We start from the raw sequence: 12,802 nt of genomic DNA, 5'->3' as shown, positions 1-12,802 counted from the left end.
GAAAGATTTCTAGCTGGAGATTTTATGTTTCTAGGTCTGCTATCTTAAAAGAACCACACAGTCCTGGGGATTGAATGGTACTAGAATATTATGTGAATAGAGTCAATGTAATACTTCCTCTGACAAAGTTCAGCCTGCTATGGAGGATGGTCTTCAGTCATTTGGTAGACCACCTTTTGTCCTATAGGAGAACAGTTTTGTGTTGGGTTTCGTACTGTCATCCCTGAAAGTCTGAATCGTGTGGAAGATGGCACCATGCTTGGCAAGAAGGGGATTTATTGTTGACCACAGAATATAAAGTTATTCATCAGGGAGAGATGTAATGTAGCTCTTAAGTAGGTTGCAGTGTACTAGTGAAGACGTGTGTGATTGCCAACTCTGATATTAAATTATTCTTAGTTCAAAGTGGTTGAGATAAAAAAAAATGACTTATTGGTATTCAGCTTCAGATGCCACCCATAGGAGTCATCAGTAATTACTTCAGTGTCAGAACTCAGTGTTTTTTCTAGATCGCTCATGGTCTTTGGTCTGTCATGGCTGACTTTGGAACACAGCCCCTCAAAATCTCTGTGGAAGTATTTTAGGTGTTACCTATAGGATGATGGTCCAGATAAGGCAGTTTAGGCAAAGTGATCCCTCTTTGCTTCAATAGTTCTTAGTAGATAGGATGACATTTTGCACATTATTATTTTAATTCACTGTTGGCTTGCATCTTTTGCGTACTGAGCTCTAGACTTCTTTGGCTAGAAATGATTGCTTCCTCATTTTGTTTTCTCAGTGACTCATAGTACATAATAAGTACTCAGTCATATATATTGGTTGAAAGAATTAACAAACATCTCTATTATAATTATTCACTTTTAACTATCTGTTGAAAACCAGTGTAACTTGAACAAATATTCAATGAATATCGACTATATTTAGGGCACTGCAAAGAATCTATATAAGCTGCAGTTAACGATTATGGTTATATCATTTCATGTGAAGTCAATGTCATAGTATCATCAATAGCTCTAAAGTGAATAAAAATCATGGCCATTCGCTACTTCATTTAAAGACGCGGTCAAATGCACTTGCGAGTGGAGCGCCGCTCTCCCCAGAGCCGTCTCACTCTTTTGAAAGCAGGGAGTGTCTGTTATTTATGTTCTGCTCCCTTCCCTGCTTTGTCTGGTTGTCGTTGTTGTTCAACTGCTAAGTCATGTCCGACTTTTTGTGACCCCCGTGGACTGCAGCACACCAGGCTTCTCTGTTCTTCACTCCCTCCTGGAGTTTGCGCAAACTCATGCCCATTGAGTTGGTGATGCCATCCAACCATCTCATCCTCTGTCTCCCTCTTGTCCTGCTCTCAATCTGTCCCAGCATCAGGGTCTTTTCCGATGAGTCAGCTCTTCTTATCAGATGGCCAAAGTATCAGAGTTTCAGCATCAATCCTTCCAACGAATATTCAGGGTTGATTTCTTTTAGGAGTGGTTGGTTTGATCTCCTTTCAGTCCAAGGGACTCTCAAGAGTCTTCTCCAGCACCATAATTTGCAAGGATCAGTTCTTCAGTGCTCAGCCTTCTTTATGGTCCAACTCTTACATGGATACATGACTATTGGAAAATCCATAGCTTTGAGTATACGGACCTTTGCTGGCAAAATGATATCTCTGGTTTTTAATATGATGTATAGGTTTGTCACAGCTTTTCTTCCATGATGCATGTGTCTTAATTTTGTGGCTGGAGTCACCGTCTACAGGATTTTGGAGCCCAAACAAAATAAAATCTGCCATTGTTTCCACTTTCCCCCCCAACTATTTGCCATGAAGTGATGGGACTGGATCCCATGGTCCTAGTTTTTTGGATGTTGAATTTTAAGTCAGTTTCTTCACTCTCCTCTTTCATCCTCATCAAGAGGCTCTTTAGTTCCTCTTCGCTTTCTGCCATTAGAGCGGTATCATCTACATATCTGAGGTTGTTGATATTTCTCCCAGCAATCTTGATTCCAGCTTGTGATTCCTTCAGCCGAGCAGTTTGCGTGATGTACTCTGCACAGAAGTTAAATAAGCAGGGTGACAATATACAGCGTTGACATATGTGTGCTCTGTGTGGAGCACCAGATAATGAAGTAGGTCAGTGTTTCTTTAACCACTGGCTTTCTCTTGACTTCAAAATAGGAGATTGTGTGGGACTTGAGGGGGTGGGGGGTGGGGGAATCTGTTAGTTTTCAGGTATTTAAGAGATTTAGCTATCATTCTTTTTTTTTTTTTAATCTCAGCTCTAAATTATAATTGTATATTTGGAAACCTCTTTTGGAGTTTATATCTTTGGAATTTAAAACATATATTTAAATGATATGACCAAGAGTATTTCTGTAATATAAGATGTAAAGACATTTCTACCCTCCTACTTTGCAAATGGTTTAGGTGCCCATCTTTAGCACTTAAGGTAATTCAAAGATGACCTTTCTGCTTTGTCTTTTTACCTCTCTCCTTCAAATTCCCTGATATACAGCGCTTGTCACTTAAAGGGCGCTCAGTGCTGCTACTGCTGCTAAGTCGCTTCAGTCGTGTCCGACTCTGTGCGACCCCATGGACTGCAGCCTACCAGGCTTCTCCATCCATAGGATTCTCCAGGTAAGAACACTGGAGTGGGTTGCCATTTCCTTCTCCAAAAGGGAGCTCAATAAATATGTGTTAAATAAATGAATCAACAAACGTAGGGTTTGAACGTACCAAGCCATCTTTCAGCTTGAGGATGTAAGGAAGTCTTACGAAATCTATCTTACGATCACATCAGAAGAACTTTGCAGTTATGGCGCATGCTAAGTCGCTTCAGGTGTGTCTGACTGTTTGCAACTCCATAGGCTGTAGCCTGCCCGGTGCTTCTGTCCATGGGATTTCCCAGGCAAGAATATTGGAGTGGATTGCGGTTCCCTCTTCCAGGGGGATATTCCCAACCCAGGGGTCGAACCTGAGTCTCTTATGTCTCCTGCACTGGCAGGTGGGTTCTGTGCCACTAGTACCACCTGGGAAACCCTACTGCAGATATGGCAGTGTTGTCTATTCACCCAATACAAATGAGATATGGAGAGCTTAAAATAAATTCCTGGTTGTATTTAATTGATTCTGTATGAATTAAATGAGGGAAGGATGATGGGGGATTAGTAAAGATTCTGAATGGTTATTTTTAGGAATTTATAATGAAGGATTATTTTCCTGACCTCAGAAGCATCATTACATCAATGTTGCTCTTGAGTTTCAGGATCATTCTGTCCCTGGTAAACCCACCAGGAGCAACTAGAAGAGAGAAATGGAGGAAGAAGCTGACACAGAAGAGGAGTTGGATGTTTGTATAACTGTCTCATCTTCTATGAAACGTACAGACATTTTTATCCCTCCTAGTTTGTGAGTAGTTCAGGCGCCCACCTTCAGCACTTACAGCAACACAAAGGTGGCCTGTCTGGTTTTTCATCACATTATGCTTTTCATTGTTTTGTTCTCAGTTTTCATTTTTTATTGATTGTGTTGCCTTCCAATGTTGTGTCAAGAGTATTTGTATATATACATATATGACATGTGTGCTCAGTCTCCCCGTCATGTCTGACTCTGCAATGCCACAGACTATAGCTCACCAGACTCCTCTGTCCATGGAATTCTCTAGGCAAGAATACTGGAGTGGGCTGCCATTTCCTTCTCCAGTGGATCTTCCTGACTCAGGGATCCAACTCTCGTCTTCTCGTCTCCTGAATTGGCAGGCAGATTTGATACTGCTAGCTCCACCTGGGAAACCCATATACATATATATATTCCTTTAGATTTAGAGACAGAGAGAAACAGAGAGATGGGAAGAGACAGAGACACAGGGAGACAGAAGTAGAGGAAGTTTTGGTCATAGAGGAAGCTGACTATCACCGACTTGACATTTCTCATGCCTGGGAGGAGGAGTTTGCCAAATATTCTGAGACGGAGTCACATTTAATAGTAATAATTTCCACCTGCTGTCATGTCATCTCAGAATCTGCATACAGGTGGTGGTTTTATTTTTTTCCATCCAAGAATCTTCAGGCACCCTCGAGACATTAATTAGGCTCTGGACGTCTTTGAAGTCGATCCTCTACCTATATACACATGATGAAATGCAGAAGGGGAGAGGTTAATTGAGTAAGACCAAGACCACACAGAAATTCCATGAAAGAGTCCGGAAGGGGACGACTTTCCAGTCTGGGACAAGATCAAGGAAACAGTGAGAGGAGATGCCTGTTGGCCGGTGCTTTAAATTCACCTGGAATTTCCACTCCCATTCATTGAAAAGTGAGCTCCCTTCTTCCCCTTTCCTTCCACAACCATCATAAAAGAAACCTAAAGAACTACAGACTAATTAGCTTCACTTTCAGGATGTGTTACCCCGCAGCCTACAGAGCTGAGATGTTCCCTGGAAAGGACTCTGATGGGTACACCTGACTTCCACTTTTCAGCTGGAGTCTGTGTTCCTGGTTAGAATTGCCGTTTCCCTCTCTCTTCCAGTCATCTTCCCACGATTAAATCCAAGAAGGAAAGTAGAAAGTTCACTAAAATTATTCAAGGCAATGGTTTCACCTTCCTCCCACTTAAATTGCATAGAGATTAGTCACTCAGAGAGGCTGAAAACAGTAGGTGAAGAAAACAAGAAATGGAGGGTTTAGAAGTAAGAAACTTCAATGAACGCAAGGTAAAAAACTCAATAAAAACAGTATCTTTCATATTTTTGAATTTGTATTTGACTTTTCAGTAATGTCTCTTTTCTCCAAAATGTTCTGATAAGATCATTGAAGGAGGGACTTGCGAAGAAAATCTCTTTGCATCAGCCTGGGTACCCCACATAATTCCCTCTGCAAGGGGGAATTATGCAAAACTCTGCAAGGGAGTTTTCCTTTTTTTTTTTTGGACTCTTAACCAGAAGCTTTATAAGCAGGGCTCTTGAGATGCTTGTGACAAAACCTGAACCCTGATCTAAGAGAGGAGGACAGGATCACCTGCAATAGGTAGGAAACTCAAATAAGTGCTTGTTGGAAGAGTTACTATCCAAAGCCACTGATTTGTGGCTGTGAAGGAAGTAGCCTGGTTTGGGATGTGCGGGAGCTCAGAGAAGCTCAGATATGTAGCACTGGGATGCTACTGGAGATCAAGCTTGGAGCCTGGTGGGCAGTTGGGGAGGGTGGGCGGTTAAAAGCAGGCTGTAGCAAATCATTTTGAGAGTGAGGAAAGGTTTATATGAATCCATAATGGGCAAGAAAAAAAGGAAGAAAGCAGACTAGACTGAAAACAAAGACAAGGAAAAATTAATTCTTTTCTAATGGAGCAGGAGAAAAATGTACCATGAACAGATGAAAAGCTTTCCTTCTTAAAGAAAAGCCCTCAGTGATCCGGGTACCAGGTTTCCTGGCGAGAGCACAACTCCAAGGCGTTGGAAGACTGATTTTGATGAGAGGAACCCAGCAAGACCCTACGAGAGGTCAGGCGGCGGGTTGGTGGATCACTTGGGGTCCTCTTGCCCCGTCTTTTCTCCCGGGAGTTGAAAGCAGCCTCCCAGGGTGGAGCAGCCTATCTCTGGTTCCGCAAGCCAGACCTTCTCTGCACATAAAGGAAGGCAAGGGCTCTGCCTGCAGCCACAGAGCCGCACAGCTGCTCTGGGGAGGGACACAATGCCATTTTGGCTGAGACTGGATGAAGTGGCTGCCAATTTCCTCTAAGTTTGCCCTCCCTTTCAAAATGCAGAATAACAGCACACAGGCAATCTCAGGTCCTTCTGGCCGTTTTCCCTTTCTGGAGTAATTAGTTGAAATGCACATTATGTTCTCGCCTGGGTCTGAGTTTCCATGGAGCTGCAGCTGGTTCCTATAAGCAGAACCTGCCGTGGGCTGCCTTCAAGGGCCCTGGTGGTTCCTTGTTCCCTGAAGGCAGTCCTGGGGAACTGGGGAAGGATGGAAACTGCTGTTTGTTTCCAGTTTGGGTCCTGCCAAGGGCTCGGACCTGGCTGACTCTCTCTGGGTGCTCTCAGTTCTCTCGGCTCTAAAATAAGACAGCTTTGGGCTCCTCAGTGTCTCTTCCTAGGCATGGCTGGGGGAGTGATGGCTGAAGGTGGCTAGGAAAGAGGGCAGGCAAATACGGGGAGTCTGGAGAGCCCCACAAAGAGCTTTTGGTTAACCTGATCCACATCAGTAGGCAGGGATGCTTTTGAAGCAGACAGAGAACATGGAGAAAGCAAAGTTAACTAGGTGGGAGGTGGGTAGAGGGGACCAGTGGGTCAGCACTGGAGACAGGTGGCTAACTGGGAAGGCCAGGCATGTGGTACTGGCGCTGGATTCTGGTTATGGGTCTGGTGACGGAAGGGAAGAAGTGGTTATCAGAGGTTGGTCCAGCCGACGGTGCAGACTGGTGTTCTCAAAGTGGGGTCCATCGGCCCTGCCCCAGACCTGCTGACGCAAGAACTCCAGTCAGGGCCCAGCCATCTGTTTAACAAGCCCTCCAGATGATTCCAGTGCAAGCTGAAGTTTGAGAACCACCGTGTGTTGCCTTTGGGCAGACAGGTCATAAACACGGGGGTTGGGAGACCATGGGTTCTCCTCCAATTCTAAAGAAATAACTCAATAACATTAAATTTTATGTCACCGAACCTTCAAGAATCTTAGTCTCTTCTGTCTGAAGCGTGAGTGCATGCTCAATCTCTCAGTCCTGTCTGACTCTGTGACCCCACAGACTGTAAAGTCTGCCGGGCTCCTCTGTCCATAGGATTTCCCAGGCAAGAATACTGGAATGGATTGCCATGCCCTCTTCCAGGGGATCTTCCTGACCCAGGGATCAAACCCACACCTTCTGCATTGGCAGGTGTTCTTTACCGCTGATCCACCTGAGAAGCCCTCTGTAAAGTGCAGTATAGCAGTTATGAATTGTGTTTTGCTGTGTACAAAAGAAAACCCCAAATTAACACAGTGGGAAGCCCAAAAGGCATTGCTCTTTTGCACAAGAGTCTGAAGTTTAGGTCACCCAGGGTCCCCCAAGTCATCAGGGACACAGTCCCCTTCTTTCTGCCGTCCTCCTTGCTAGTGTACTAGCTTTCTGCTGCTGCTGCTGCTAAGTCACTTCAGTCGTGTCCAACTCTGTGCGACCCCATAGATGGCAGCCCATCAGGCTCCCCCGTCCCTGGGATTCTCCAGGCAAGAACACTGGAGTGGGTTGCCATTTCCTTCTCCAATGCATGAAAGTGAAAAGTGAAAGTGAAGTCGTGTTGCCATTGCCTTCTCCAGCTGCTCTAACAGATGACCATAAACTCTGTAGCCAAATCAACACAAATGTCTTCATCTTACAGTTCTGGAGGTCAGGATTCTGAAACGTGTCTCACTGGGCTCAGTGAAGCCGTTGGGAAAGCCGCATTCCTTGCAGAAGCTCTAAGGGAGAGTCTGTGTCCTCGCCTTTTGTAACTTCCTAGAGTCTGCCCACTTTCTTTGGATCAAGGCCCCTTCCTCTGTTCTCAGAGCCAGCGATGTCAAGCTGAGAACTTCTTACTTGGCCAGCTCTCTGGTTTTCTTCTGTCTCCCTTTCCCCCTTTTAACAACTCTAGTGATTATTTGGACCTGCTGAGAGATCCAGGATAATTTCCCTATTGTAAGGTCCACTGATGAGTAAAGTTCACTCCACCTGGAACTTTCCCTTTGACGTGTCATTTCCCTTTGACGTGTCATTCATTCCACGGATTTCGATGTGGGCATCTTTGGTGGGGGGCGGGGGGTGGTGGGGGCAGTATTCCACCTTGCACCCTCAAGGCCACCTCATGGGTCTTCATGCCTACTACAGTTTCTATTGTCATGTCAGGCAGCAGGAAAGAGGAAGTGGGGAAGGATGAAAAAACACACTTACCAGCCAAGCCAGTTCCCACACAAATCTCTGCCAACCTCTCCTTGGCCGGAACTTACTCATGTGGCCACATCTCCCTTGGAGGGAGACTGGAAAATGTGTTTTTTTTTTTTTTCCTAGTGAGAAAGTGCTCGACTAGAATGAAGATTCTCTTTCTATGGACAAAGAAAGGATGGTTATTGGGTGGGCAACCAGCAGCTTCTGCCATATACTGACATACGGAAAGGTCTTGGTTTTCTCCTAAGTTACTTCATCTAATGATTCTGAGACCCTCCAGAATGAAGGAATGATGGTATTAAGTTGAGAAATGAGATGCTAGAGCAGAAAGAAGAAGGGAGTTTTTTGTTTTGTGTTTCTTCCTTCTGGGCCAGTCTCCTTCATCCATACATGACTGAATGTCTTAAAGGAGCCAGACATAGTGTATGCATTTGTCTTTATCTGTGTGCCATGCAATAAAGGACTTTGGGTGGCTCATTTCTGTTAGCTCTATGGAAAATGTTTTTATTTTTGAACAAATAAATTGTCATGTCTAATTGCAGCTAAAGACGGGGACCAGAGAGCCTCACGGGGGCTGTGTTATCCCTGCCCTTCCATTTGTGACTGTGTCTAACTGTCTGGACCAGATCGCATGTAGGAACTCACAGGCTATCTTTCAATGACCATCTTCTCAAGGATGGGGACCTAGTTTTGCTCAACATTGTTAGGTATAGGCCTATGAATTTGGAGCTAAGCAGGTTTGCAAACTTTTATTTAAAAAAAAAAGAATTAATGAATGTTTTATAGCAATCCATTGATGTGTTATCTTTACACAGCTTTGATAGAAAAACCTTGTTGTTGTTTAGTTGCTAAGTCATTTCCGACTCTTTGTGACCTCATGTACTGCAGCACGCCAGGCTTCCCTGTCCTTCACTATCTCCCGGAGTTTGCTTAAACTCATGTCCATTGAGTCAGTGATGCCATCCAACCATCTCATCCTCTGTCTCCCTCTTCTCATCCTGCCCTCAATCTTTCCCAGCATCAGGGTCTTTTCCAATGACTCAGCTTTTCAGATCAGGTGACCAAAGTATTAGAGCTTCAGCTTTAGCATCAGCCCTTCCAATAAATATTGAAGGTTGATTTTCTTTAGCATTGACTAGTTTCATCTCCCTGCAGTTCAAGGGACTTTCAAGAGTCTTCCCTAGCACCACAGTTCTTTGGCACTCAGCCGTCTTTATTCTGTGAGTCTTATTTAAACATTAGCTTAAAGTTTTCCTTATTTATTTTGCCACTATACCTATGGGTTTGTCTGCAGGATCTCCATTTTGGAACATATTGACAGTTGATGTACTTTCCATTTGGGGCAAGATATTACCTTTTTCTTGGGTCCTGATGGTTTAGCTAAGACTATGGGGCTGTCTATAGCAGGCATGCTGGCTTTGGCAGCGGCTGACACTGAGTCTGTCTGCACTTTCTTTCTGAAAGTGGGGGATTCCTGCCCAATGTGACAGCTGCTGGAGCTGGTGGGCTGCTCATTAGGAGGTAGTTGTACTTTATGATGGGAACGTGGTGGACCAGCAGAGAGGGAAGCCTTCCACAGGAATGGTCTATTATAAACAACAATAACCATAATCATAATCTGGGCTTTTATGGGAGCTTTCATCCAGGAACCAAAAACACATTACGAGCATTAACTCATTAATCTTCACAGCGCCCCTGTGAGGGAGAATTAAGTGTAAGTAATCATAATTATTACTGTCATTATCCTTCAAACAATTCCCAGATGCGCTGTGGCTAAACTGGCGTACTTTGGGGATTTTTTTTTTTTTTAATAGAGACCTTAGATTTTTGGCAGGAGTTCACATCTCTCTTTTCTTACTCCCTCTGACTTACCAAATAAATATGGAATTCCAAAATTCATGGGGTCCCTGGAAGAGAAGGGTGGGAAGTCATTTACAATCTCCTATGAAGCCCTTCATTTTGGCCTTGGCGCTGTTGGAAAAGTTAGAAGGCTGCATTGGGTCCCAACCTAGGTCCTGGGAGCAGATCACAGATTTCCTTTTTAAACTTTATGTGGTGTTTGTGATTTCAGCCTTATTTCTCTGGGTAAGAGCTTGAGGAGTTTCATTCTGCATGTAGCATCCTGTTTACCCTGATACCATTTAAGTTAGAACAGTGTCCTGAACAATGAGCAGAGAAGGCCTCGGTACAACTGGCAGCTGTGATCCTACCTGTGCTTCGTTCCCAGGGAAACAGCTCACCTCAGAGCTCCAGAACAATCACAAAGGACACAGGAATCTTCAGAGCAAGAGCACTCGCTTATCTCAGTAGTGAAAAAGAGCTAGATCAGCGGATGAACAGAGCCCCACACGGTCTTGTACCTTCTGTATGTTTTTCCAATTGTGCATTTGTTTTATTATTACCTAAATGGTATGCATGATAGAGAATTCAGAAAATGTTGGCAAATGAAAGAAAAAATTAAAATCACCTACGAGCTCAGTAGTGAGAATTCAGTGCTATAACCTCTGGTGTACTTTTAAAAAATCCTTTTGGTACCCATATTAGGGCAAGTGATGGCAGGAGGACACAGATGTTTTGTTGCAGGGGTTGGTTGGTGGCATGCTTGGTTCTTTGGTTTCTGGAATTGGATATAACATGGAAAGTATTCATGAAACTTGGGATACTCAGCTTTGAACTGTGAAATATACCAGGTTTAGAATGGGGAGGGCTGACCTCAGTAAACATGTGGCCATGGAGCTGAAATCCCGTCCAAGCCCACATGTGGTCCGCAGTCTGTCGTCACCTACCTCCTGGCTGTCATCTCCTACTCTTCCCAGGGGCTACTATGCTCTGGCGATTCTGGTCATCCTTTTGTCCTTTGGATAAACTAAGCCTGTTCCTTCCATAGGGACTTGGCATTTGCCATTCTTATTTTCTGGAATGTTCTTCCTCCAAGTCCTGCCCTGGCTTTCTGTCCTCATGGCTGGCTCTGTTCTCAGCTGACCTATTCATGTCTAGACTTTATGCCACTCTTTCAGACACATCACCCCTGCGCACATTGTCGCACTATCTGAAGTGGTTGTCCTCTTCTCTGATCACCTTCTGTGACATTGGCCAGTTTGAGCTCCTTCTTGGAATGTGTAACTTTCTTCAGTTATTATTAATTGGATTTTACTGGCATATTTTTTCTTTAATTGGAATATAGCTGATTTACAATGTTGTGTCAGTTACAGATGTATAGTAAAGTGAATCAGTTGTACATACACATATCTATTTTTTAGATTCCTTTCCCACATAAGTCATTACAGAGCACTGAGTAGAGTTTCCTGTGTTGATTTACTTGTATACTTTTTATTGTCTGTTTCTTCCCACTTGCAGACTCCATGAGTATGGGGATCTTAACTGTACTCCTCTTTTCTCTAGCCTCTGAGTCTAGAAGAGTATCTGACACATAACCTGTGCTCAATAAAAACTTGTATTTGAAGGAAGAGAAGACACACGAAGATGAAGAACTAGGAGAGAGCTTGAAAGAGATCGCCCAAAGGTATCTGTGAACACTTGCAGTTAGGAGGTGAAAACTGCATGGCAGGGAAACAAGAACACATGTAAATCAGGGACCTAATTATGAAATCTTAATATAGGTCTCTGGTTGGATGGCACCACCGACTCAATGGACATGAATTCGAGCTAACTCCAGGAGATAGTGAAGGACAGGGAAGCCTAGCATGCTACAGTCCATGAGATTGCAAAAAATCAGACATGACTTAGCCACTGAACAACAACAATATCAGCTTCAGAGGGTGGACACTTGATTCCATTTGAAGAGAAATGAAAGTAAGGAGGGCACAATATATTTGTAGGAGCTTGTCTGGGAGGCTAAAAGGAAGAACTAAAATGTTGAAAACACAAATTGGAGTAAGAAGAGTTTCATTTGGGATTGGATAAAAAAACACTTCTAAAAGCTGGGTAAGGATGTGTAATGACAGCAGCAAATACAGATGAGCAAAGGGAAAATAGCAGAGGTCATTACTGAGCCACCTTGATGGGAACGAAATGGTACAGTTAGTGCTTTACATGCTTAGTGCTCTGAGGGAGATACGGGGCGAGGAAGAGAAGGATATTGGTTAGGAGAAAAGCAAGGGAAGGTGGGAACTCTTGCCATGAAGCAACCATAATCCCTTTGAAGATATTGACAAGATCTTGGGTAAAGATGGAGAAGAACAGAAGCGGATAAGAGATACAAGAAAGATCCCAGGCAGAGAGTCATCTTGGGTTGTAGGTGTAGGGTTCCATCACAGGGGCTATTTAGCAAGGAGAATGGCAGAATTAAAGAGAGAAGTTCATTGAGGTTTAGTAATTATAGTACAAACAGGAGAAGATAAATATCTTCTCCATGTATTACATCATTGTTAAACCTCAATAATTTAAAATATAATTAACCTTTAATAATGCCTTAGATTTAATAATATAGCTATTGCATGGGAATTGTCTGCAAACCATTATAAATCCATTTGTTTGGGTTTACCATCCTGCTAATAAAACGGGTGCAAGGAGCTCATGTGTTGTGGTGCACGGTCCGGGGCGTGCTGGTTGAGCATCTCTCTCAATGCAATTAATTGTAAAATCCATGTCAAATCACAGCAAATAAATAATTTACAATTACTTAAAATTAAGATTTCTCTTTCAGTTATTATTCCCCAGTTTTTCTCCTTCTACTCTCCAAATGTCTACCCTAGGGGACTTTTCCCCCTCTAACTATGTCTACTTTAGGAATTATAAAATGTGATTCATCTTAGTAAACCAGTTTTGTTTCTAGAATCCTAAATACTGGGTCACAGTTTATTAAAGAGACAAAAAAGTGTTCACCTTAAAGGTAAAAGAGAAACTTCCCTGGGGATCTAGTGGTTAAAACTCCATGCTTCAAATGCAGGGGGAGCAGGTTCAGTCCCTGGTTTG

This window comes from Bison bison, unplaced genomic scaffold, assembly GCF_000754665.1.
Source record: "Bison bison bison isolate TAMUID 2011002044 unplaced genomic scaffold, Bison_UMD1.0 scf7180017864323, whole genome shotgun sequence".
Classification (NCBI taxonomy): domain Eukaryota; kingdom Metazoa; phylum Chordata; class Mammalia; order Artiodactyla; family Bovidae; genus Bison; species Bison bison.
The sequence above is the reverse complement of the archived record's forward strand: the minus strand, read 5'-3'. Positions refer to the sequence as shown.